This window comes from Chiloscyllium plagiosum, unplaced genomic scaffold (assembly GCF_037043375.1).
Source record: "Chiloscyllium plagiosum isolate Xiang-an unplaced genomic scaffold, Cpla_swu_hap1 HiC_scaffold_35, whole genome shotgun sequence".
In the NCBI taxonomy this organism is placed as follows: Eukaryota; Metazoa; Chordata; class Chondrichthyes; order Orectolobiformes; family Hemiscylliidae; genus Chiloscyllium; species Chiloscyllium plagiosum.
The window spans coordinates 55650954-55675825 of NW_028270173.1; positions in this window are offsets into that span (position 1 = coordinate 55650954).

Sequence of the window (24872 nt, forward strand, 5' to 3'; positions counted from 1 at the left end):
AACACCGAGAGTGAAACAGCGAGCAGGCCATAGTTATACTGCAGAACACTGAGAGTGAGACAGCGAGCAGGCTATAGTTATACTGCAGAACACCGAGTGTGAGACAGCTCGCAGGCTAGAGTTATACTGCAGAACACCGAGTGTGAGACAGCTAGCAGGCCAGAATTATACTGCTGAACACTGAGTGTGAGACAGCTAGCAGGCTATAGCTATATTGCAGAACACCGTGTGTGAAACAGCGAGCAGGCCATAGTTACAGTGCTGGACACCGAGTGTGAGACAGCTAGCAGGTTGTAGTTATACTGCTGAAAACTGAGTGTGAGACAGCAAGCAGGACATAATTTTTACTGCAGAACACCAAGTGTGAGACAGATAGCAGTCTATAGTTATACTGCAGAACACCGTGTGTGAGACAGCTAGCAGGCTATAGTTATAATGCAGAACACCGAGTGTGAGAACGCTAGCAGGCCATAGTTATACTGCAGAACATCGAGTGTGAGCAGCTAGCAGTCCATAGTTATACTGCCGAACACTGAATGTGAGACAGCTAGCAGACCATAGTTATACTGCAGAACACCGAGTGTGAGACAGCGAGCAGGCCATAGTTATACTGCAGAACACCGAGTGTGCGACAGCTCGCAGGCTATAGTTATACTGCTGAACACCGAGTGTGAGACAGCTCGCAGGCTATAGTTATACTGCAGAACACCGAGTGTGAGCCAGCTCGCAGGCTATAGTTGTACTGCAGAACAACGAGTGTGAGACAGCTCGCAGGCTATAGTTATACTGCAGAACACCGAGTGTGAGACAGCTCGCAGGCTATAGTTATACTGCAGAATACCGAGTGTGAGACAGCGAGCAGGCCATAGTTATACTGCAGAACTCCGAGAGTGAGACAGCTCGCAGGCTATAGTTATACTGCAGAGCACCGAGTGTGAGACAGCTCACAGGCTATAGTTATACTGCAGAACACCGAGTGTGAGACAGCTCGCAGGCTATAGTTATACTGCAGAACACCGAGTGTGAGACAGCTCGCAGGCTATAGTTATACTGCAGAACACCGAGTGTGAGACAGCTCGCAGGCTATAGTTATACTGCAGAACACTGAGTGTGAGACAGCGAGCAGGCTATAGTTATACTGCAGAACACTGAGTGTGAGACAGCAAGCAGGCTATTGTTATACTGCAGAACACCGAGTGTGAGACAGCGAGCAGGCTATAGTTATACTGCAGAACACCGAGTGTGAGACAACGAGCAGGCTATCGTTATACTGCAGAACACCGAGTGTGAGACAGCGAGCAGGTTATAGTTATATTGCAGAACACCGAGTGTGAGACAGCTGGCAGGCCATAGTTATACTGCAGAACACCGAGTGTGAGACAGCGAGCAGGCTATAGTTATACTGCAGAACACCGAGTGTGAGACAGCAAGCAGGCCATAGTTATACTGCAGAACACCGAGTGTGAGACAGCGAGCAGGCCATAGTTATACTGCAGAACACCGAGTGTGAGACAGCTCGCAGGCTATAGTTATACTGCAGAACACCGAGTGTGGGACAGCTAGCAGGCCATAGTTATACTGCAGAACACCGAGTGTGAGACAGCTCGCAGGCCATAGTTATACTGCAGAACACCGAGTGTGAGACAGCTAGCAGGCCATAGTTATACTGCAGAACACCGAGTGTGAGACAGCTCGCAGGCCATAGTTATACTGCAGAACACCGAGTGTGAGACAGCTCGCAGGCCATAGTTATACTGCAGAACACTGAGTGTGAGACAGCTAGCAGGCTATAGTTATACTGCAGAATACAGTCAGCAGAGATAGCAGGCAGGCCATAGTAATACTGCTGACACCGAGTATGAGATAGCTGGCAGGCTATAGTTACACTGCTGAACGCCGAATCGAAGACAGCTAGCAGGCCGTAGTTATGCTGCAGAACACCGAGTGTGAGACAGCTAGCAGGCTATAGCTATATTGCAGAACACCGTGTGTGAAACAGCGAGCAGGCCATAGTTACAGTGCTGAACACCGAGTGTGAGACAGCTCGCAGGTTGTAGTTATACTGCTGAAAACTGAGTGTGAGACAGCAAGCAGGACATAATTTTTACTGCAGAACACCAAGTGTGAGACAGATAGCAGTCTATAGTTATGCTGCAGAACACCGTGTGTGAGAACGCTAGCAGGCCATAGTTATACTGCAGAACATCGAGTGTGAGCAGCTAGCAGTCCATAGTTATACTGCCGAACACTGAATGTGAGACAGCTAGCAGACCATAGTTATACTGCAGAACACCGAGTGTGAGACAGCTCGCAGGCCATAGTTATACTGCAGAACACCGAGTGTGCGACAGCTCGCAGGCTATAGTTATACTGCTGAACACCGAGTGTGAGCCAGCTCGCAGGCTATAGTTGTACTGCAGAACAACGAGTGTGAGACAGCTCGCAGGCTATAGTTATACTGCAGAACACCGAGTGTGAGACAGCTCGCAGGCTATAGTTATACTGCAGAATACCGAGTGTGAGACAGCGAGCAGGCCATAGTTATACTGCAGAACTCCGAGAGTGAGACAGCTCGCAGGCTATAGTTATACTGCAGAGCACCGAGTGTGAGACAGCTCGCAGGCTATAGTTATACTGCAGAACACCGAGTGTGAGACAGCTCGCAGGCTATAGTTATACTGCAGAACACCGAGTGTGAGACAGCTCGCAGGCCATAGTTATCCTGCAGAACTCCGAGAGTGAGACAGCTCGCAGGCTATAGTTATACTGCAGAACACCGAGTGTGAGACAGCTCGCAGGCTATAGTTATACTGCAGAACACCGAGTGTGAGACAGCTCGCAGGCTATAGTTATACTGCAGAACACCGAGTGTGAGACAGCTCGCAGGCCATAGTTATACTGCAGAACACCGAGTGTGAGACAGCGAGCAGGCTATAGTTATACTGCAGAACACTGAGTGTGAGACAGCAAGCAGGCTATTGTTATACTGCAGAACACCGAGTGTGAGACAGCGAGCAGGCTATAGTTATACTGCAGAACACCGAGTGTGAGACAGCGAGCAGGCCATAGTTATACTGCAGAACACCGAGTGTGAGACAGCTCGCAGGCTATAGTTATACTGCAGAACACCGAGTGTGGGACAGCTAGCAGGCCATAGTTATACTGCAGAACACCGAGTGTGAGACAGCTCGCAGGCCATAGTTATACTGCAGAACACCGAGTGTGAGACAGCTCGCAGGCTATAGTTATACTGCAGAACACCGAGTGTGGGACAGCTAGCAGGCCATAGTTATACTGCAGAACACCGAGTGTGAGACAGCTCGCAGGCCATAGTTATACTGCAGAACTCCGAGTGTGAGACAGCTAGCAGGCCATAGTTATACTGCAGAACACCGAGTGTGAGACAGCTCGCAGGCCATAGTTATACTGCAGAACACCGAGTGTGAGACAGCTCGCAGGCCATAGTTATACTGCAGAACACTGAGTGTGAGACAGCTAGCAGGCTATAGTTATACTGCAGAATACAGTCAGCAGAGATAGCAGGCAGGCCATAGTAATACTGCTGACACCGAGTCTGAGATAGCTGGCAGGCTATAGTTACACTGCTGAACACCGAATCGAAGACAGCTAGCAGGCCGTAGTTATGCTGCAGAACACCGAGTGTGAGACAGCTAGCAGGCCAGAATTATACTGCTGAACACTGAGTGTGAGACAGCTAGCAGGCTATAGCTATATTGCAGAACACCGTGTGTGAAACAGCGAGCAGGCCATAGTTACAGTGCTGAACACCGAGTGTGAGACAGCTAGCAGGTTGTAGTTATACTGCTGAAAACTGAGTGTGAGACAGCAAGCAGGACATAATTTTTACTGCAGAACACCAAGTGTGAGACAGATAGCAGTCTATAGTTATGCTGCAGAACACCGTGTGTGAGAACGCTAGCAGGCCATAGTTATACTGCAGAACATCGAGTGTGAGCAGCTAGCAGTCCATAGTTATACTGCCGAACACTGAATGTGAGACAGCTAGCAGACCATAGTTATACTGCAGAACACCGAGTGTGAGACAGCTCGCAGGCCATAGTTATACTGCAGAACACCGAGTGTAAGACAGCTAGCAGGCTGTAGTTATAATGCAGAACACCGGGTGTGAGACAGCTAGCAGGCCATAGTTATACTGCAGAACACCGAGTGTGAGACAGCTCACAGGCCATATTTATACTGCAGAACACCGAGTGTGAGACAGATCGCAGGCCATAGTTACACTGCAGAACACCGAGTGTGAGACAGCTCGCAGGCCATAGTTATAGTACAGAACACCAAGTGTGAGACAGCGAGAAGGCCATAGTTATATTGCAGAACACCGAGAGTGAGACGCTAGCAGGCCGTAGTTATACTGCAGAACACTGAGTGTGAGACAGCTGGTAGGCCATAGTTATATTGCAGAACACCGAGTGTGAGACAGCGAGCAGGCCATAGTTATACTGCAGAACACCGAGAGTGAAACAGCGAGCAGGCCATAGTTATACTGCAGAACACCGAGTGTGAGACAGCTAGCAGGCCATAGTTATACTGCAGAACACCGAGAGTGAAACAGCGGGCAGGCCATAGTTATACTGCAGAACACCGAGAGTGAAACAGCGAGCAGGCCATAGTTATACTGCAGAACACCGAGTGTGAGACAGCTAGCAGGCCATAGTTATACTGCAGAACACCGAGTGTGAGACAGCGAGCAGGCCATAGTTATACTGCAGAACACCGAGAGTGAAACAGCGAGCAGGCCATAGTTATACTGCAGAACACCGAGTGTGAGACAGCGAGCAGGCCATAGTTATACTGCAGAACACCGAGTGTGAGACAGCGAGCAGGCCATAGTTATACTGCAGAACACCGAGAGTGAGACAGCGAGCAGGCTATAGTTATACTGCAGAACACCGAGAGTGAAACAGCGAGCAGGCCATAGTTATACTGCAGAACACCGAGAGTGAGACAGCGAGCAGGCTATAGTTAGACTGCAGAACACCGAGTGTGAGACAGTTGCAGGCCATAGTTTTTTCTGGAGAACACCGAGAGTGAGACAGCAAGCAGGCTATAGTTATACTGCTGAACACCGAGTGTGAGACAGCTCGCAGGCCATAGTTATACTGCAGAACACCGAGTGTGAGACAGCTCGCAGGCCATAGTTATACTGCAGAACTCCGAGAGTGAGAGAGCTCGCAGGCTATAGTTATACTGCAGAACACTGAGTGTGAGACAGCGAGCAGGCCATAGTTATACTGCAGAACACCGAGTGTGAGACAGCTCGCAGGCTATAGTTATACTGCAGAACACCGAGTGTGAGACAGCGAGCAGGCTATAGTTATACTGCAGAACACCGAGAGTGAAACAGCGAGCAGGCCATAGTTATACTGCAGAACACTGAGAGTGAGACAGCGAGCAGGCTATAGTTATACTGCAGAACACCGAGAGTGAAACAGCGAGCAGGCCATAGTTATACTGCAGAACACCGAGAGTGAGACAGCGAGCAGGCTATAGTTAGACTGCAGAACACCGAGTGTGAGACAGTTGCAGGCCATAGTTTTTTCTGCAGAACACCGAGAGTGAGACAGCAAGCAGGCCATAGTTATACTGCAGAACACCGAGTGTGAGACAGCTCGCAGGCTATAGTTATACTGCAGAACACCGAGTGTGAGACAGCTCGCAGGCCATAGTTATACTGCAGAACTCCGAGAGTGAGAGAGCTCGCAGGCTATAGTTATACTGCAGAACACTGAGTGTGAGACAGCTAGCAGGCCAGAATTATACTGCTGAACACTGAGTGTGAGACAGCTAGCAGGCTCTTGCTATATTGCAGAACACCGTGTGTGAAACAGCGAGCAGGCCATAGTTACAGTGCTGAACACCGAGTGTGAGACAGCTAGCAGGTTGTAGTTATACTGCTGAAAACTGAGTGTGAGACAGCAAGCAGGACATAATTTTTACTGCAGAACACCAAGTGTGAGACAGATAGCAGTCTATAGTTATACTGCAGAACACCGTGTGTGAGACAGCTAGCAGGCCATAGTTATAATGTAGAACACCGAGTGTGAGAACGCTAGCAGGCCATAGTTATACTGCAGAACATCGAGTGTGAGCAGCTAGCAGTCCATAGTTATACTGCCGAACACTGAATGTGAGACAGCTAGCAGACCATAGTTATACTGCAGAACACCGAGTGTGAGACAGCGAGCAGGCCATAGTTATACTGCAGAACATCGAGTGTGAGCAGCTAGCAGTCCATAGTTATACTGCCGAACACTGAATGTGAGACAGCTAGCAGACCATAGTTATACTGCAGAACACCGAGTGTGAGACAGCGAGCAGGCCATAGTTATACTGCAGAACACCGAGTGTGAGACAGCGAGCAGGCTATAGTTATACTGCAGAACACCGAGTGTGAGACAGCGAGCAGGCTATAGTTATACTGCAGAACACCGAGAGTGAAACAGCGAGCAGGCCATAGTTATACTGCAGAACACTGAGAGTGAGACAGCGAGCAGGCTATAGTTATACTGCAGAACACCGAGAGTGAAACAGCGAGCAGGCCATAGTTATACTGCAGAACACCGAGAGTGAGACAGCGAGCAGGCTATAGTTAGACTGCAGAACACCGAGTGTGAGACAGTTGCAGGCCATAGTTTTTTCTGCAGAACACCGAGAGTGAGACAGCAAGCAGGCCATAGTTATACTGCAGAACACCGAGTGTGAGACAGCTCGCAGGCTATAGTTATACTGCAGAACACCGAGTGTGAGACAGCTCGCAGGCCATAGTTATACTGCAGAACTCCGAGAGTGAGAGAGCTCGCAGGCTATAGTTATACTGCAGAACACTGAGTGTGAGACAGCTAGCAGGCCAGAATTATACTGCTGAACACTGAGTGTGAGACAGCTAGCAGGCTCTTGCTATATTGCAGAACACCGTGTGTGAAACAGCGAGCAGGCCATAGTTACAGTGCTGAACACCGAGTGTGAGACAGCTAGCAGGTTGTAGTTATACTGCTGAAAACTGAGTGTGAGACAGCAAGCAGGACATAATTTTTACTGCAGAACACCAAGTGTGAGACAGATAGCAGTCTATAGTTATACTGCAGAACACCGTGTGTGAGACAGCTAGCAGGCCATAGTTATAATGTAGAACACCGAGTGTGAGAACGCTAGCAGGCCATAGTTATACTGCAGAACATCGAGTGTGAGCAGCTAGCAGTCCATAGTTATACTGCCGAACACTGAATGTGAGACAGCTAGCAGACCATAGTTATACTGCAGAACACCGAGTGTGAGACAGCGAGCAGGCCATAGTTATACTGCAGAACACCGAGTGTGAGACAGCGAGCAGGCTATAGTTATACTGCAGAACACCGAGTGTGCGACAGCTCGCAGGCTATAGTTATACTGCTGAACACCGAGTGTGAGACAGCTCGCAGGCTATCGTTATACTGCAGAACACCGAGTGTGAGCCAGCTCGCAGGCTATAGTTGTACTGCAGAACAACGAGTGTGAGACAGCTCGCAGGCTATAGTTATACTGCAGAACACCGAGTGTGAGATAGCTCGCAGGCTATAGTTATACTGCAGAATACCGAGTGTGAGACAGCGAGCAGGCCATAGTTATACTGCAGAACTCCGAGAGTGAGACAGCTCGCAGGCTATAGTTATACTGCAGAACACCGAGTGTGAGACAGCTCGCAGGCTATAGTTATACTGCAGAACACCGAGTGTGAGACAGCTCGCAGGCCATAGTTATACTGCAGAACTCCGAGAGTGAGACAGCTCGCAGGCTATAGTTATACTGCAGAACACCGAGTGTGAGACAGCTCGCAGGCTATAGTTATACTGCAGAACACCGAGTGTGAGACAGCTCGCAGGCTATAGTTATACTGCAGAACACCGAGTGTGAGACAGCGAGCAGGCTATAGTTATACTGCAGAACACTGAGTGTGAGACAGCAAGCAGGCTATTGTTATACTGCAGAACACCGAGTGTGAGACAGCGAGCAGGCTATAGTTATACTGCAGAACACCGAGTGTGAGACAACGAGCAGGCTATAGTTATACTGCAGAACACCGAGTGTGAGACAGCAAGCAGGCCATAGTTATACTGCAGATCTCCGAGTGTGAGACAGCGAGCAGGGTATCGTTATACTGCAGAACACCGAGTGTGAGACAGCGAGCAGGCCATAGTTATACTGCAGAACACCGAGTGTGAGACAGCGAGCAGGCCATAGTTATACTGCAGAACACCGAGTGTTAGACAGCTCGCAGGCTATAGTTATACTGCAGAACACCGAGTGTGAAACAGCGAGCAGGCCATAGTTATACTGCAGAACACCGAGAGTGAGACAGCTCGCAGGCTGTAGTTATACTGCAGAACACCGAGTGTGAGACAGCGAGCAGGCCATAGTTATACTGCAGAACACCGAGTGTGAGACAGCAAGCAGGCCATAGTTATACTGCAGAACACCGAGTGTGAGACAGCTCGCAGGCTATAGTTATACTGCAGAACACCGAGTGTGAGACAGCGAGCAGGCCATAGTTATACTGCAGAACACCGAGTGTGAGACAGCTAGCAGGCTATAATTATACTGCAGAACACCGAGTGTGAGACAGCGAGCAGGCCATAGTTATACTGCAGAACACCGAGTGTGAGACAGCTAGCAGGCTATAGTTATACTGCAGAACACCGAGTGTGAGACAGTTGCAGGCCATAGCCAAAGCTCTCCCACTCCCATTCTTTGTAATCGTGGCTCTTTGTGTTACCTGCCCTGAATTCTCCGCATGTCATTTTTCTGTCTTTTGATGTTGTCCTTAATTCTCCTTCCCTGTCACCCTCCATCGTCAGTGCTGGAGGATGGACTGTATGGAGTGACCCTGGGGTCAGTGCTGGAGGATGGACTGTGTGGAGTGACCCAGGGGTCATTGCTGGAGGATGGACTGAGTGGAGTGACCCAGGGGTCAGTACTCAGGGACGGACTGAGGGGAGTGACCCAGGGGTCAGTGCTGGGGGATGGACTGAGTGGAGTGACCCAGGGGTCAGTGCTCGGGGATGGATTGAGTGGAGTGTCCCAGGTGTCAGAGCTGGCGGATGGTCTGAGTGGAGTGACCCAGTGGTCTGTGCTGAGAGATGGACTGAGTGGAGTGACCCAGAGGTCAGTGCTCAGGAATGGACTGAGTGGACTGACCCGGGGTCAGTGCTCAGTGATGGACTGAGTGGAGTGACCCTGGGGTCAGTGCTCGGGGATGGACTGAGTGGAGTGTCTCTGGGGTCAGTGCTTGGGGATGGACTGAGTGGAGTGACCCAGGGGTCTGTGCTCGGGGTGGACTGAGTGGAGTGACACAGGGGTCAGTGCTGGGGGATGGGCAGAGTGGAGTGACCCAGGGGTCAGTGCTGGGGGATGGTCTGAGTGGAGTGACCCAGGGGTCAGTGCTGGGAGATGGACTATGTGGAGTGACCCAGGGGTCAGTGCTGGGGGATGGACTAAGTGGAGTGACCCAGGGGTCAGTGCTGGGGGATGGACTGAGTGGAGTGACCCAGAGGTCAGTGCTCAGGAATGGACTGAGTGGAATGACCCAGGGGTCAGTGCTCAGGGATGGACTGAGTGGAGTGACCCTGGGGTCAGTGCTCGGGGATGGACTGAGTGGAGTGACACAGGGGTCAGTGCTGGGGGATGGTCTGAGTGGAGTGACCCAGGGGTCAGTGCTGGGAGATGGACTGAGTGGAGTGACCCAGGGGTCAGTGCTGGGGGATGGACTAAGTGGAGTGACCCAGGGGTCATTGCCGGGGGATGGACTGAGTGGAGTGACCCAGGGGTCAGTGCTGGGGGATGGACTGAGTGGAGTGACCCAGAGGTCAGTGCTCAGGAATGTACTGAGTGGAGTGACCCAGGGGTCAGTGCTCAGGGATGGACTGAGTGGAGTGACCCTGGGGTCAGTGCTCGGGGATGGACTGAGTGGAGTGTCCCAGGGGTTAGTGCTGGGGGATGGACTGAGTGGAGTGACCCAGGGGTCAGTGCTCGGGGATGGACTGAGTGGAGTGACACAGGGGTCAGTGCTGGGGGATGGAATAAGTGAAGTGACCCCGGGGTCAGTGCTCGGGGATGGGCAGAGTGGCGTGACCCAGGGGTCAGTGCTGGTGGGTGGACCGGGTGGAGTTACCCAGGGGTCAGTGCTCGGGGATGGACTGAGTGGAGTGACCCAGAGGTCAGTGCTGGGGGATGGTCTGAGTGGAGTGACCCAGGGGTCAGTGCTGGAGGATGGACTGAGTGGGGTGACCCCGGGTCAGTGCTGGGGGATGGACTGAGTGGAGTGACCCAGAGGTCATTGTTTGGGGATGGACTAAGTGGAGTGACCCAGGGGTCAGTACTGGGAGATGGACTGAGTGGAGTGACCCAGGGGTCAGTGCTGGGGGATGCACTGAGTGGAGTGACCCGGGGTCAGTACTCGGGGATGGGCTGAGTGGAGTGACACAGGAGTCAGTGCTGTGGTATGGACTGAGTGGAGTGACCCAGTGGTCAGTGTTGGGTGATGGTCTGAGTGGAGTGACCCAGTGGTCTGTGCTGAGGGATGGACTGAGTGGAGTGACCCAGGGGTCAGTGCTGGGGGATGTTCTGAGTGGAGTGACCCAGTGGTCTGTGCTGAGGGATGGACTGAGTGGGGTGACCCAGGGGTCAGTGCTCGGGGATGGACTGAGTGGAGTGACCCAGGGGTCAGTGCTGGGGGATGGATTAAGTGGAGTGAGCCAGGGGTCAGTGCTGGGGGATGGACTGAGTGGAGTGACCCAGGGGTCAGAGCTGGGGGATGGACTGAGTGGAGTGACCCAGGGGTCAGTGCTGCGGGATGGACTGAGCGACCCATGTGATGACTTTGATAATTGACGGTGAGATTTGGTGAAGTTTAGTTTGCCCTTTACATGATCGATTTGAGATTCCCCTTTGCCAGCTCGGTGTGTGTGATCAATTTCAGATTCTCCTTTGCCAGCTCGGTGTGTGTGATCAATTTCAGATTCTCCTTTGCCATCTCGGTGTGTGTGATCAATTTCAGATTCTCATTTGCCAGCCCGGTGTGTGTGAACAATTTCAGATTCTCCTTTGCCAGTCTGGTGTGTGTGATCGATTTCAGATTCCCCTTTGCCAGCCTGGTGTGTGTGATGAATTTCAGATCCTCCTTTGCCAGCCCGGTGTGTGTGTGATCGATTTCAGATTCCCCTTTGCCAGCCCGGTGTGTGTGATCGATTTCAGATTCCCCTTTGCCAGCTCGGTGTGTGTGATCGATTTCAGATTCTCCTTTGCCAGCCCGGTGTGTGTGATCGATTTCAGATTCCCCTTTGCCAGCCCGGTGTGTGTGATCGATTTCAGATTCCCCTTTGCCAGCCCGGTGTGTGTGATCGATTTCAGATCCTCCTTTGCCAGCCCGGTGTGTGTGTGATCGATTTCAGATTCCCCTTTGCCAGCCCGGTGTGTGTGATCGATTTCAGATCCTCCTTTGCCAGCCTGGTGTGTGCGTGATCGATTTCAGATTTTCCTTTGTCAGCCTGGTGTGTGTGATCGATTTCAGATTCCCCTTTGCCAGCCTGGTGGATGTGATCGATTTCAGATCCTCCTTTGCCCGCCCGGTGTGTGTGATCGATTTCAGATTCTCCTTTGCCAGCCTGGTGTGTGTGATCGATTTCAGATTCCCCTTTGCCAGCCTGGTGTGTGTTTAATTTCAGATCCACCTTTGCCCGTCTGGTGTGTGTGATCGATTTCAGATTCTCCTTTGCCAGCCCAGTGTGTGTGGTCGATTTCAGATTCTCCTTTGCCAGCCTGGTGTGTGTGATCGATTTCAGATTCCCCTTTGCCAGCCCGGTGTGTGTGATCGATTTCAGATACTACTTTGCCAGCCCATGTGTGTGATCGATTTCAGATTCTCCTTTGCCAGCTCGGTGTGTGTGATCGATTTCAGCTTCCCCTCTGCCAGCCCGGTGTGTGTGTGATCGATTTCAGATTCCCCTTTGCCAGCCCGATGTGTGTGTGATCGATTTCAGATTCTCCTTTGCCAGCCCGGTGTGTGTGATCGATTTCAGATTCCCCTTTGCCAGCTCGGTGTGTGTGATCAATTTCAGATTCTCCTTTGCCAGCTCAGTGTGTGTGATCGATTTCAGATTCTCATTTGCCAGCCCGGTGTGTGTGAACAATTTCAGATTCTCCTTTGCCAGCCTGGTGTGTGTGATCGATTTCAGATTCTCCTTTGCCAACCTGGTGTGTGTGATGAATTTCAGATTCCCCTTTGCCAGCCCGGTCTGTGTGATCGATTTCAGATTCCCCTTTGCCAGCCCGGTGTGTGTGATCGACTTCAGATTCCCATTTGCCAGCTCGGTGTGTGTGATCGATTTCAGATTCTCCTTTGCAAGCCCAGCGAATGTGAACAATTTCAAATTCTCCTTTGCCAGCCTGGTGTGTGTGATCGATTTCAGATTCTCCTTTGCCCGCCCGGTGTGTGTGTGATCAATTTCAGATTCCCCTTTGCCTGCCCGGTGGGTGTGTGATCGATTTCAGATTCCCCTTTGCCAGCCCGGTGTGTGTGTGATCGATTTCAGATTCCCCTTTGCCAGCCCGGTGTGTGTGATCGATTTCAGATTCTCCTTTGCCAGCCCGGTGTGTGTGATCGATTTCAGATTCCCCTTTGCCAGCCCGGTGTGTGTGATCGATTTCAGATTCCCCTTTGCCAGCCCGGTGTGTGTGATCGATTTCAGATCCTCCTTTGCCAGCCCGGTGAGTGTGTAATCGATTTCAGATTCCCCTTTGCCAGCCCGGTGTGTGTGATCGATTTCAGATCCTCCTTTGCCAGCCCGGTGTGTGCGTGATCGATTTCAGATTTTCCTTTGTCAGCCTGGTGTGTGTGATCGATTTCAGATTCCCCTTTGCCAGCCTGGTGGATGTGATCGATTTCAGATCCTCCTTTGCCCGCCCGGTGTGTGTGATCGATTTCAGATTCTCCTTTGCCAGCCTGGTGTGTGTGATCGATTTCAGATTCCCCTTTGCCAGCCCGGTGTGTGTATGATCGATTTAAGATTGTCCTTTGCCAGCCTGGTGTGTGTGTTCAATTTCAGATCCACCTTTGCCCGTCTGGTATGTGTGATCGATTTCAGATTCTCCTTTGCCAGCCCAGTGTGTGTGGTCGATTTCAGATTCTCCTTTGCCAGCCTGGTGTGTGTGATCGATTTCAGATTCCCCTTTGCCAGCCCGGTGTGTGTGATCGATTTCAGATTCCCCTTTGCCAGCCCGGTGTGTGTGTGATCGATTTCAGATTCGCCTTTGCCAGCCCGGTGTGTGTGATCGATTTCAGATTCTCCTTTGCCAGACTGTGTGTGTGATCGATTTCAGATTCCCCTTTGCCAGCCCGGTGTGTGTGATCGATTTCAGATTCACCTTTGCCAGCCCGGTGTGTGTGATCGATTTCAGATCACTCCACTCAGTCCATACCACAGCACTGACTCCTGGGTCACTCCACTCAGCCCATCGATTTTAGATTCCCCTTTGCCAGCCTGGTGTGTGTGATTGATTTCAGATCCTCCTTTGCCAGCCTGGTGTGTGTGATTGATTTCAGATCCTCCTTTGCCAGCCTGGTGTGTGATCGATTTCAGATTCCCCTTTGCCAGCCCGGTGTGTGTGATCGATTTCAGATCCTCCTTTGCCAGCCTGGTGTGTGTGATCGATTTCAGACTCCCCTTTGCCAGCCTGGTGTGTGAGATCGATTTCAGATTCCCCTTTGCCAGCCCGGTGTGTGTGATCGATTTCAGATTCCCATTTGCCAGCCTGGTGTGTGTGATCGATTTCAGATTCTCCTTTGCCATCCCGTTTATGAGATCGATTTCAGATTCACCTTTGCCAGCCCGGTGTGTGTGATCGATTTCAGATTCCCCTTTGCCAGCCCGGTGTGTGTGATCGATTTCAGATTCCCCTTTGCCAGCCCGGTGTGTGTGATCGATTTCAGATTCCCCTTTGCCAGCCCGGTGTTTGTGTGATCGATTTCAGGTCCTCCTTTGCCAGCCCGGTGTGTCTGATCGATTTCAGATTCCCCTTTGCCAGCCCGGTGTGTGTGTGATTGATTTCAGATTCCCCTTTGCCAGCCCGGTGTGTGTGATTGATTTCAGATTCCCCTTTGCCAGCACGGTGTGTGTGTGATCGATTTCAGATTCGCATTTGCCAGCCCGGTGCGTGTGTGATCGATTTCAGATTCCCCTTTGCCAGCCCAGTGTGTGTGATCGATTTCAGATTCCCCTTTGCCAGCCCGCTATGTTTGTGATTGATTTCAGATTCCCCTTTGCCAGCCCGGTGTGAGTGTGATCGATTTCAGATTCCCCTTTGCCAGCCCGGTGTGTGTGTGATTGATTTCAGATACTCATTTGCCAGCCCAGTGTGTGTGATTGATTTCAGATTCCCCTTTGCCAGCCTGGTGTGTGTGATCGATTTCAGATTCCCCTTTGCCAGCCTGGTGTGTGTGATCGATTTCAGATTCCCCTTTGCCAGCCTGGTGTGTGTGTGATCGATTTCAGACTCTCCTTTGCCAGCCCGGTGTGTGTGTGATCGATTTCAGATTCCCCTTTGCCAGACTGGTGTGTGTGATCGATTTCAGATTCCCCTTTGCCAGCCTGGTGTGTGTGTGATCGATTTCAGACTCTCCTTTGCCAGCCCGGTTTGTGTGTGATTGATTTCAGATTCCCCTTTGCCAGCCCGGTGTGTGTGATCGATTTCAGATTCTCCTTTGCCAGCCTGGTATGAGTGTGATCGATTTCAGATTCCCTTTGCCAGCCCGGGTGTGTGTGTGATCGATTTCAGATTCCCCTTTGCCAGCCCGGTGTGTGTGATCGATTTCAGATTCCCCTTTGCCAGCCCGGTGTGTGTGATCGATTTCAGATTCCCCTTTGCCAGCCCGGTGTGTGTGATCGATTTCAGATCCTCCTTTGCCAGCCTGGTATGTGTGATCGATTTCAGATCCTCCTTTGCCAGCCCGGTGTGTGTGATCGATTTTAGATCCTCCTTTGCCAGCCCGGTGTGTGTGTGTGATCGATTTCACATCCTCCTTTGCCAGCCCGGTGTGTGTGATCGATTTCAGATCCTCCTTTGCCAGACCGGTGTGTGTGATCATTTTCAGATCCTCGTTTGCCAGCCTGGTGTGTGATCGTTTTCAGATTCCCCTTTGCCAGCCCGCTGTGTGTAATCGATTTCAGATCCTCCTTTGCCAGCCTGGTGTGTGAGATCGATTTCAGATTCCCCTTTGCCAGCCCGGTGTGTGTGATCGATTTCAGATTCTCCTTTGCCAGCCCGGTGTGTGTGATCGATTTAAGATTCTCCTTTGCCAGCCCGGTGTGTGTGTGATCAATGTCAGATTCTCCTTTGCCAGCCCGGTGTGTGTGATCGATTTCAGATTCCCCTTTGCCATCCCGTTTTATGAGATCGATTTCAGATTCCCCTTTGCCAGCCCGGTGTGTGTGATTGATTTCAGATTCCCTTTGCCAGCCCGGTGTGTGTGATCGATTTCAGATTTCCCTTTGCCAGCCCGGTGTGTGTGATCGATTTCAGATTCCCCTTTGCCAGCCCGGTGTGTGTGATCGATTTCAGATTCCCCTTTGCCAGCCCGGTGTGTGTGTGATCGATTTCAGATTCTCCTTTGCCAGCCCGGTGGGTGTGATCGATTTCAGATTCCGCTTTGCCAGCCCGGTGTGTGTGTGTGATCGATTTCAGATTCCCCTTTGCCAGCCCGGTGTGTGTGTGATCGATTTCAGATTCCCCTTTGCCAGCCCGGTATGTGTGTGATTGATTTCAGATTCCCCTTTGCGAGCCTGGTGTGTGTGTGATCGATTTCAGATTCCCCTTCGCCAACCCGGTGTGTGTGTGATCGATTTCAGATACTCCTTTGCCAGCCCAGTGTGTGTGATCGATTTCAGATACTCCTTTGCCAGCCCAGTGTGTGTGAGATTGATTTCAGATTCCCCTTTGCCAGCCCGGTCTGTGTGATCAATTTCAGATTCCCCTTTGCCAGCCTGGTGTGTGTGTGATCGATTTTAGATTCCCCTTTGCCAGCCCGGTGTGTGTGATCGATTTCAGATCCTCCTTTGCCAGCCCGGTGTGTGCGTGATCGATTTCAGATTTTCCTTTGTCAGCCTGGTGTGTGTGATCGATTTCAGATTCCCCTTTGCCAGCCTGGTGGATGTGATCGATTTCAGATCCTCCTTTGCCCGCCCGGTGTGTGTGATCGATTTCAGATTCTCCTTTGCCAGCCTGGTGTGTGTGATCGATTTCAGATTCCCCTTTGCCAGCCCGGTGTGTGTATGATCGATTTAAGATTGTCCTTTGCCAGCCTGGTGTGTGTGTTCAATTTCAGATCCACCTTTGCCCGTCTGGTATGTGTGATCGATTTCAGATTCTCCTTTGCCAGCCCAGTGTGTGTGGTCGATTTCAGATTCTCCTTTGCCAGCCTGGTGTGTGTGATCGATTTCAGATTCCCCTTTGCCAGCCCGGTGTGTGTGATCGATTTCAGATTCCCCTTTGCCAGCCCGGTGTGTGTGTGATCGATTTCAGATTCGCCTTTGCCAGCCCGGTGTGTGTGATCGATTTCAGATTCTCCTTTGCCAGACTGTGTGTGTGATCGATTTCAGATTCCCCTTTGCCAGCCCGGTGTGTGTGATCGATTTCAGATTCACCTTTGCCAGCCCGGTGTGTGTGATCGATTTCAGATCACTCCACTCAGTCCATACCACAGCACTGACTCCTGGGTCACTCCACTCAGCCCATCGATTTTAGATTCCCCTTTGCCAGCCTGGTGTGTGTGATTGATTTCAGATCCTCCTTTGCCAGCCTGGTGTGTGTGATTGATTTCAGATCCTCCTTTGCCAGCCTGGTGTGTGATCGATTTCAGATTCCCCTTTGCCAGCCCGGTGTGTGTGATCGATTTCAGATCCTCCTTTGCCAGCCTGGTGTGTGTGATCGATTTCAGACTCCCCTTTGCCAGCCTGGTGTGTGAGATCGATTTCAGATTCCCCTTTGCCAGCCCGGTGTGTGTGATCGATTTCAGATTCCCATTTGCCAGCCTGGTGTGTGTGATCGATTTCAGATTCTCCTTTGCCATCCCGTTTATGAGATCGATTTCAGATTCACCTTTGCCAGCCCGGTGTGTGTGATCGATTTCAGATTCCCCTTTGCCAGCCCGGTGTGTGTGATCGATTTCAGATTCCCCTTTGCCAGCCCGGTGTGTGTGATCGATTTCAGATTCCCCTTTGCCAGCCCGGTGTTTGTGTGATCGATTTCAGGTCCTCCTTTGCCAGCCCGGTGTGTCTGATCGATTTCAGATTCCCCTTTGCCAGCCCGGTGTGTGTGTGATTGATTTCAGATTCCCCTTTGCCAGCCCGGTGTGTGTGATTGATTTCAGATTCCCCTTTGCCAGCACGGTGTGTGTGTGATCGATTTCAGATTCGCATTTGCCAGCCCGGTGCGTGTGTGATCGATTTCAGATTCCCCTTTGCCAGCCCGGTGTGTGTGTGATCGATTTCAGATTCTCCTTTGCCAGCCCGGTGGGTGTGATCGATTTCAGATTCCGCTTTGCCAGCCCGGTGTGTGTGTGTGATCGATTTCAGATTCCCCTTTGCCAGCCCGGTGTGTGTGTGATCGATTTCAGATTCCCCTTTGCCAGCCCGGTATGTGTGTGATTGATTTCAGATTCCCCTTTGCGAGCCTGGTGTGTGTGTGATCGATTTCAGATTCCCCTTCGCCAACCCGGTGTGTGTGTGATCGATTTCAGATACTCCTTTGCCAGCCCAGTGTGTGTGATCGATTTCAGATACTCCTTTGCCAGCCCAGTGTGTGTGAGATTGATTTCAGATTCCCCTTTGCCAGCCCGGTCTGTGTGATCAATTTCAGATTCCCCTTTGCCAGCCTGGTGTGTGTGTGATCGATTTTAGATTCCCCTTTGCCAGCCCGGTGTGTGTGATCGATTTCAGATCCTCCTTTGCCAGCCCGGTGTGTGCGTGATCGATTTCAGATTTTCCTTTGTCAGCCTGGTGTGTGTGATCGATTTCAGATTCCCCTTTGCCAGCCTGGTGGATGTGATCGATTTCAGATCCTCCTTTGCCCGCCCGGTGTGTGTGATCGATTTCAGATTCTCCTTTGCCAGCCTGGTGTGTGTGATCGATTTCAGATTCCCCTTTGCCAGCCCGGTGTGTGTATGATCGATTTAAGATTGTCCTTTGCCAGCCTGGTGTGTGTGTTCAATTTCAGATCCACCTTTGCCCGTCTGGTATGTGTGATCGATTTCAGATTCTCCTTTGCCAGCCCAGTGTGTGTGGTCGATTTCAGATTCTCCTTTGCCAGCCTGGTGTGTGTGATCGATTTCAGATTCCCCTTTGCCAGCCCGGTGTGTGTGATCGATTTCAGATTCCCCTTTGCCAGCCCGGTGTGTGTGTGATCGATTTCAGATTCGCCTTTGCCAGCCCGGTGTGTGTGATCGATTTCAGATTCTCCTTTGCCAGACTGTGTGTGTGATCGATTTCAGATTCCCCTTTGCCAGCCCGGTGTGTGTGATCGATTTCAGATTCACCTTTGCCAGCCCGGTGTGTGTGATCGATTTCAGATCACTCCACTCAGTCCATACCACAGCACTGACTCCTGGGTCACTCCACTCAGCCCATCGATTTTAGATTCCCCTTTGCCAGCCTGGTGTGTGTGATTGATTTCAGATCCTCCTTTGCCAGCCTGGTGTGTGTGATTGATTTCAGATCCTCCTTTGCCAGCCTGGTGTGTGATCGATTTCAGATTCCCCTTTGCCAGCCCGGTGTGTGTGATCGATTTCAGATCCTCCTTTGCCAGCCTGGTGTGTGTGATCGATTTCAGACTCCCCTTTGCCAGCCTGGTGTGTGAGATCGATTTCAGATTCCCCTTTGCCAGCCCGGTGTGTGTGATCGATTTCAGATTCCCATTTGCCAGCCTGGTGTGTGTGATCGATTTCAGATTCTCCTTTGCCATCCCGTTTATGAGATCGATTTCAGATTCACCTTTGCCAGCCCGGTGTGTGTGATCGATTTCAGATTCCCCTTTGCCAGCCCGGTGTGTGTGATCGATTTCAGATTCCCCTTTGCCAGCCCGGTGTGTGTGATCGATTTCAGATTCCCCTTTGCCAGCCCGGTGTTTGTGTGATCGATTTCAGGTCCTCCTTTGCCAGCCCGGTGTGTCTGATCGATTTCAGATTCCCCTTTGCCAGCCCGGTGTGTGTGTGATTGATTTCAGATTCCCCTTTGCCAGCCCGGTGTGTGTGATTGATTTCAGATTCCCCTTTGCCAGCACGGTGTGTGTGTGATCGATTTCAGATTCGCATTTGCCAGCCCGGTGCGTGTGTGATCGATATCAGATTCCCCTTTGCCAGCCCAGTGTGTGTGATCGATTTCAGATTCCCCTTTGCCAGCCCGCTATGTTTGTGATTGATTTCAGATTCCCCTTTGCCAGCCCGGTGTGAGTGTGATCGATTTCAGATTCCCCTTTGCCAGCCCGGTGTGTGTGTGATTGATTTCAGATACTCATTTGCCAGCCCAGTGTGTGTGATTGATTTCAGATTCCCCTTTGCCAGCCTGGTGTGTGTGATCGATTTCAGATTCCCCTTTGCCAGCCTGGTGTGTGTGATCGATTTCAGATTCCCCTTTGCCAGCCTGGTGTGTGTGTGATCGATTTCAGACTCTCCTTTGCCAGCCCGGTGTGTGTGTGATCGATTTCAGATTCCCCTTTGCCAGACTGGTGTGTGTGATCGATTTCAGATTCCCCTTTGCCAGCCTGGTGTGTGTGTGATCGATTTCAGACTCTCCTTTGCCAGCCCGGTTTGTGTGTGATTGATTTCAGATTCCCCTTTGCCAGCCCGGTGTGTGTGATCGATTTCAGATTCTCCTTTGCCAGCCTGGTATGAGTGTGATCGATTTCAGATTCCCTTTGCCAGCCCGGGTGTGTGTGTGATCGATTTCAGATTCCCCTTTGCCAGCCCGGTGTGTGTGATCGATTTCAGATTCCCCTTTGCCAGCCCGGTGTGTGTGATCGATTTCAGATTCCCCTTTGCCAGCCCGGTGTGTGTGATCGATTTCAGATCCTCCTTTGCCAGCCTGGTATGTGTGATCGATTTCAGATCCTCCTTTGCCAGCCCGGTGTGTGTGATCGATTTTAGATCCTCCTTTGCCAGCCCGGTGTGTGTGTGTGATCGATTTCACATCCTCCTTTGCCAGCCCGGTGTGTGTGATCGATTTCAGATCCTCCTTTGCCAGACCGGTGTGTGTGATCATTTTCAGATCCTCGTTTGCCAGCCTGGTGTGTGATCGTTTTCAGATTCCCCTTTGCCAGCCCGCTGTGTGTAATCGATTTCAGATCCTCCTTTGCCAGCCTGGAGTGTGAGATCGATTTCAGATTCCCCTTTGCCAGCCCGGTGTGTGTGATCGATTTCAGATTCTCCTTTGCCAGCCCGGTGTGTGTGATCGATTTAAGATTCTCCTTTGCCAGCCCGGTGTGTGTGTGATCAATGTCAGATTCTCCTTTGCCAGCCCGGTGTGTGTGATCGATTTCAGATTCCCCTTTGCCATCCCGTTTTATGAGATCGATTTCAGATTCCCCTTTGCCAGCCCGGTGTGTGTGATTGATTTCAGATTCCCTTTGCCAGCCCGGTGTGTGTGATCGATTTCAGATTTCCCTTTGCCAGCCCGGTGTGTGTGATCGATTTCAGATTCCCCTTTGCCAGCCCGGTGTGTGTGATCGATTTCAGATTCCCCTTTGCCAGCCCGGTGTGTGTGTGATCGATTTCAGATTCTCCTTTGCCAGCCCGGTGGGTGTGATCGATTTCAGATTCCGCTTTGCCAGCCCGGTGTGTGTGTGTGATTGATTTCAGATTCCCCTTTGCCAGCCCGGTGTGTGTGTGATCGATTTCAGATTCCCCTTTGCCAGCCCGGTATGTGTGTGATTGATTTCAGATTCCCCTTTGCGAGCCTGGTGTGTGTGTGATCGATTTCAGATTCCCCTTCGCCAACCCGGTGTGTGTGTGATCGATTTCAGATACTCCTTTGCCAGCCCAGTGTGTGTGAGATTGATTTCAGATTCCCCTTTGCCAGCCCGGTCTGTGTGATCAATTTCAGATTCCCCTTTGCCAGCCTGGTGTGTGTGTGATCGATTTTAGATTCCCCTTTGCCAGCCCGGTGTGTGTGTGATCGATTTCAGATTCCCCTTTGCCAGACTGGAGTGTGTGATCGATTTCAGATTCCCCTTTGCCAGCCCTGTGTGTGTGTGATCGATTTCAGATCCTCCTTTGCCAGCCTGGTGTGTGTGATCGATTTCAGATTCCCCTTTGCCAGCTCGGTGTGTGTGATCAATTTCAGATTCTCCTTTGCCAGCTCAGTGTGTGTGATCGATTTCAGATTCTCATTTGCCAGCCCGGTGTGTATGATCAATTTCAGATTCACCTTTGCCAGCCTGGTGTGTGTGATCGATTTCAGATTCCCCTTTGCCAACCCGGTGTGTGTGATCGATTTCAGATTCCCCTTTGCCAGCCCGGTGTGTGTGATCGATTTCAGATTCCCCTTTGCTAGCCCGGTGTGTGTGATAGATTTCAGATTCCCTTTGCCAGCCCGGTGTGTGTGATCGATTTCAGATTCCCTTTGCCAGCTCGGTGTGTGTGTGATCGATTTTAGATTCCCCTTTAGCCAGCCCGGTGTGTATGATCAATTTCAGATTCCCCTTTGCCAGCCTGGTGTGTGTGATCGATTTCAGACTCCTCTCTGCCAGCCCGGTGTGTGTGATCGATTTCAGATCCTCCTTTGCCAGCCCGGTGTGTGCGTGATCGATTTCACATCCTCCTTTGCCAGCCCGGTGTGTGTGATCGATTGCAGATTCCCCTTTGCCAGCCCGGTGTGTGTGATCGATTTCGGATTCCCCTTTGCCAGCCCGGTGTGTGTGATCGATTTCAGATCCTCCTTTGCCAGCCTGGTATGTGTGATCGATTTCAGATCCTCCTTTGCCAGCCAGATGTGTGTGATCGATTTTAGATCCTCCTTTGCCAGCCCGGTGTGTGTGTGATCGATTTCACATCCGCCTTTGCCAGCCCGGTGTGTGTGATCGATTTCAGATCCTCCTTTGCCAGACCGGTGTGTGTGATCGTTTTCAGATTCCCCTTTGCCAGCCCGGTGTGTGTGATCGATTTCAGATTCCCCTTTGCCAGCCCGGTGTGTGTGATCGATTTCAGATCCTCCTTTGCCAGCCCGGTGTGTGTGTGATCGATTTCACATCCTCCTTTGCCAGCCCGGTGTGTGTGATTGATTTCAGATTCCCCTTTGCCAGCCCGGTGTGTGTGATCGATTTCAGATTCTCCTTTGCCAGCCTGGTATGAGTGTGATCGATTTCAGATTCCCTTTGCCAGCCCGGGTGTGTGTGTGATCGATTTCAGATTCCCCTTTGCCAGCCCGGTGTGTGTGATCGATTTCAGATTCCCCTTTGCCAGCCCGGTGTGTGTGATCGATTTCAGATTCCCCTTTGCCAGCCCGGTGTGTGTGATCGATTTCAGATCCTCCTTTGCCAGCCTGGTATGTGTGATCGATTTCAGATCCTCCTTTGCCAGCCCGGTGTGTGTGATCGATTTTAGATCCTCCTTTGCCAGCCCGGTGTGTGTGTGTGATCGATTTCACATCCTCCTTTGCCAGCCCGGTGTGTGTGATCGATTTCAGATCCTCCTTTGCCAGACCGGTGTGTGTGATCATTTTCAGATCCTCGTTTGCCAGCCTGGTGTGTGATCGTTTTCAGATTCCCCTTTGCCAGCCCGCTGTGTGTAATCGATTTCAGATCCTCCTTTGCCAGCCTGGTGTGTGAGATCGATTTCAGATTCCCCTTTGCCAGCCCGGTGTGTGTGATCGATTTCAGATTCTCCTTTGCCAGCCCGGTGTGTGTGATCGATTTAAGATTCTCCTTTGCCAGCCCGGTGTGTGTGTGATCAATGTCAGATTCTCCTTTGCCAGCCCGGTGTGTGTGATCGATTTCAGATTCCCCTTTGCCATCCCGTTTTATGAGATCGATTTCAGATTCCCCTTTGCCAGCCCGGTGTGTGTGATTGATTTCAGATTCCCTTTGCCAGCCCGGTGTGTGTGATCGATTTCAGATTTCCCTTTGCCAGCCCAGTGTGTGTGATCGATTTCAGATTCCCCTTTGCCAGCCCGGTGTGTGTGATCGATTTCAGATTCCCCTTTGCCAGCCCGGTGTATGTGTGATCGATTTCAGATTCTCCTTTGCCAGCCCGGTGGGTGTGATCGATTTCAGATTCCGCTTTGCCAGCCCGGTGTGTGTGTGTGATCGATTTCAGATTCCCCTTTGCCAGCCCGGTGTGTGTGTGATCGATTTCAGATTCCCCTTTGCCAGCCCGGTATGTGTGTGATTGATTTCAGATTCCCCTTTGCGAGCCTGGTGTGTGTGTGATCGATTTCAGATTCCCCTTCGCCAACCCGGTGTGTGTGTGATCGATTTCAGATACTCCTTTGCCAGCCCAGTGTGTGTGAGATTGATTTCAGATTCCCCTTTGCCAGCCCGGTCTGTGTGATCAATTTCAGATTCCCCTTTGCCAGCCTGGTGTGTGTGTGATCGATTTTAGATTCCCCTTTGCCAGCCCGGTGTGTGTGTGATCGATTTCAGATTCCCCTTTGCCAGACTGGTGTGTGTGATCGATTTCAGATTCCCCTTTGCCAGCCCGGTGTGTGTGTGATCGATTTCAGATTCCCCTTTGCCAGCCCTGTGTGTGTGTGATCGATTTCAGATCCTCCTTTGCCAGCCTGGTGTGTGTGATCGATTTCAGATTCCCCTTTGCCAGCCCGGTGTGTGTATGATCAATTTCAGATTCTCCTTTGCTAGCCTGGTGTGTGTGATCGATTTCAGATTCCCCTTTGCCAACCCGGTGTGTGTGATCGATTTCAGATTCCCCTTTGCCAGCCCGGTGTGTGTGATCGATTTCAGATTCCCCTTTGCTAGCCCGGTGTGTGTGATAGATTTCAGATTCCCTTTGCCAGCCCGGTGTGTGTGATCGATTTCAGATTCCCTTTGCCAGCTCGGTGTGTGTGTGATCGATTTTAGATTCCCCTTTAGCCAGCCCGGTGTGTATGATCAATTTCAGATTCCCCTTTGCCAGCCTGGTGTGTGTGATCGATTTCAGACTCCTCTCTGCCAGCCCGGTGTGTGTGATCGATTTCAGATCCTCCTTTGCCAGCCCGGTGTGTGCGTGATCGATTTCACATCCTCCTTTGCCAGCCCGGTGTGTGTGATCGATTGCAGATTCCCCTTTGCCAGCCCGGTGTGTGTGATCGATTTCGGATTCCCCTTTGCCAGCCCGGTGTGTGTGATCGATTTCAGATCCTCCTTTGCCAGCCTGGTATGTGTGATCGATTTCAGATCCTCCTTTGCCAGCCAGATGTGTGTGATCGATTTTAGATCCTCCTTTGCCAGCCCGGTGTGTGTGTGATCGATTTCACATCCTCCTTTGCCAGCCCGGTGTGTGTGATCGATTTCAGATCCTCCTTTGCCAGACCGGTGTGTGTGATCGTTTTCAGATTCCCCTTTGCCAGCCCGGTGTGTGTGATCGATTTCAGATTCCCCTTTGCCAGCCCGGTGTGTGTGATCGATTTCAGATCCTCCTTTGCCAGCCCGGTGTGTGTGTAATCGATTTCAGATTCCCCTTTGCCAGCCCGGTGTGTGTGATCGATTTCAGATCCTCCTTTGCCAGCCCGGTGTGTGCGTGATCGATTTCAGATTTTCCTTTGTCAGCCTGGTGTGTGTGATCGATTTCAGATTCCCCTTTGCCAGCCTGGTGGATGTGA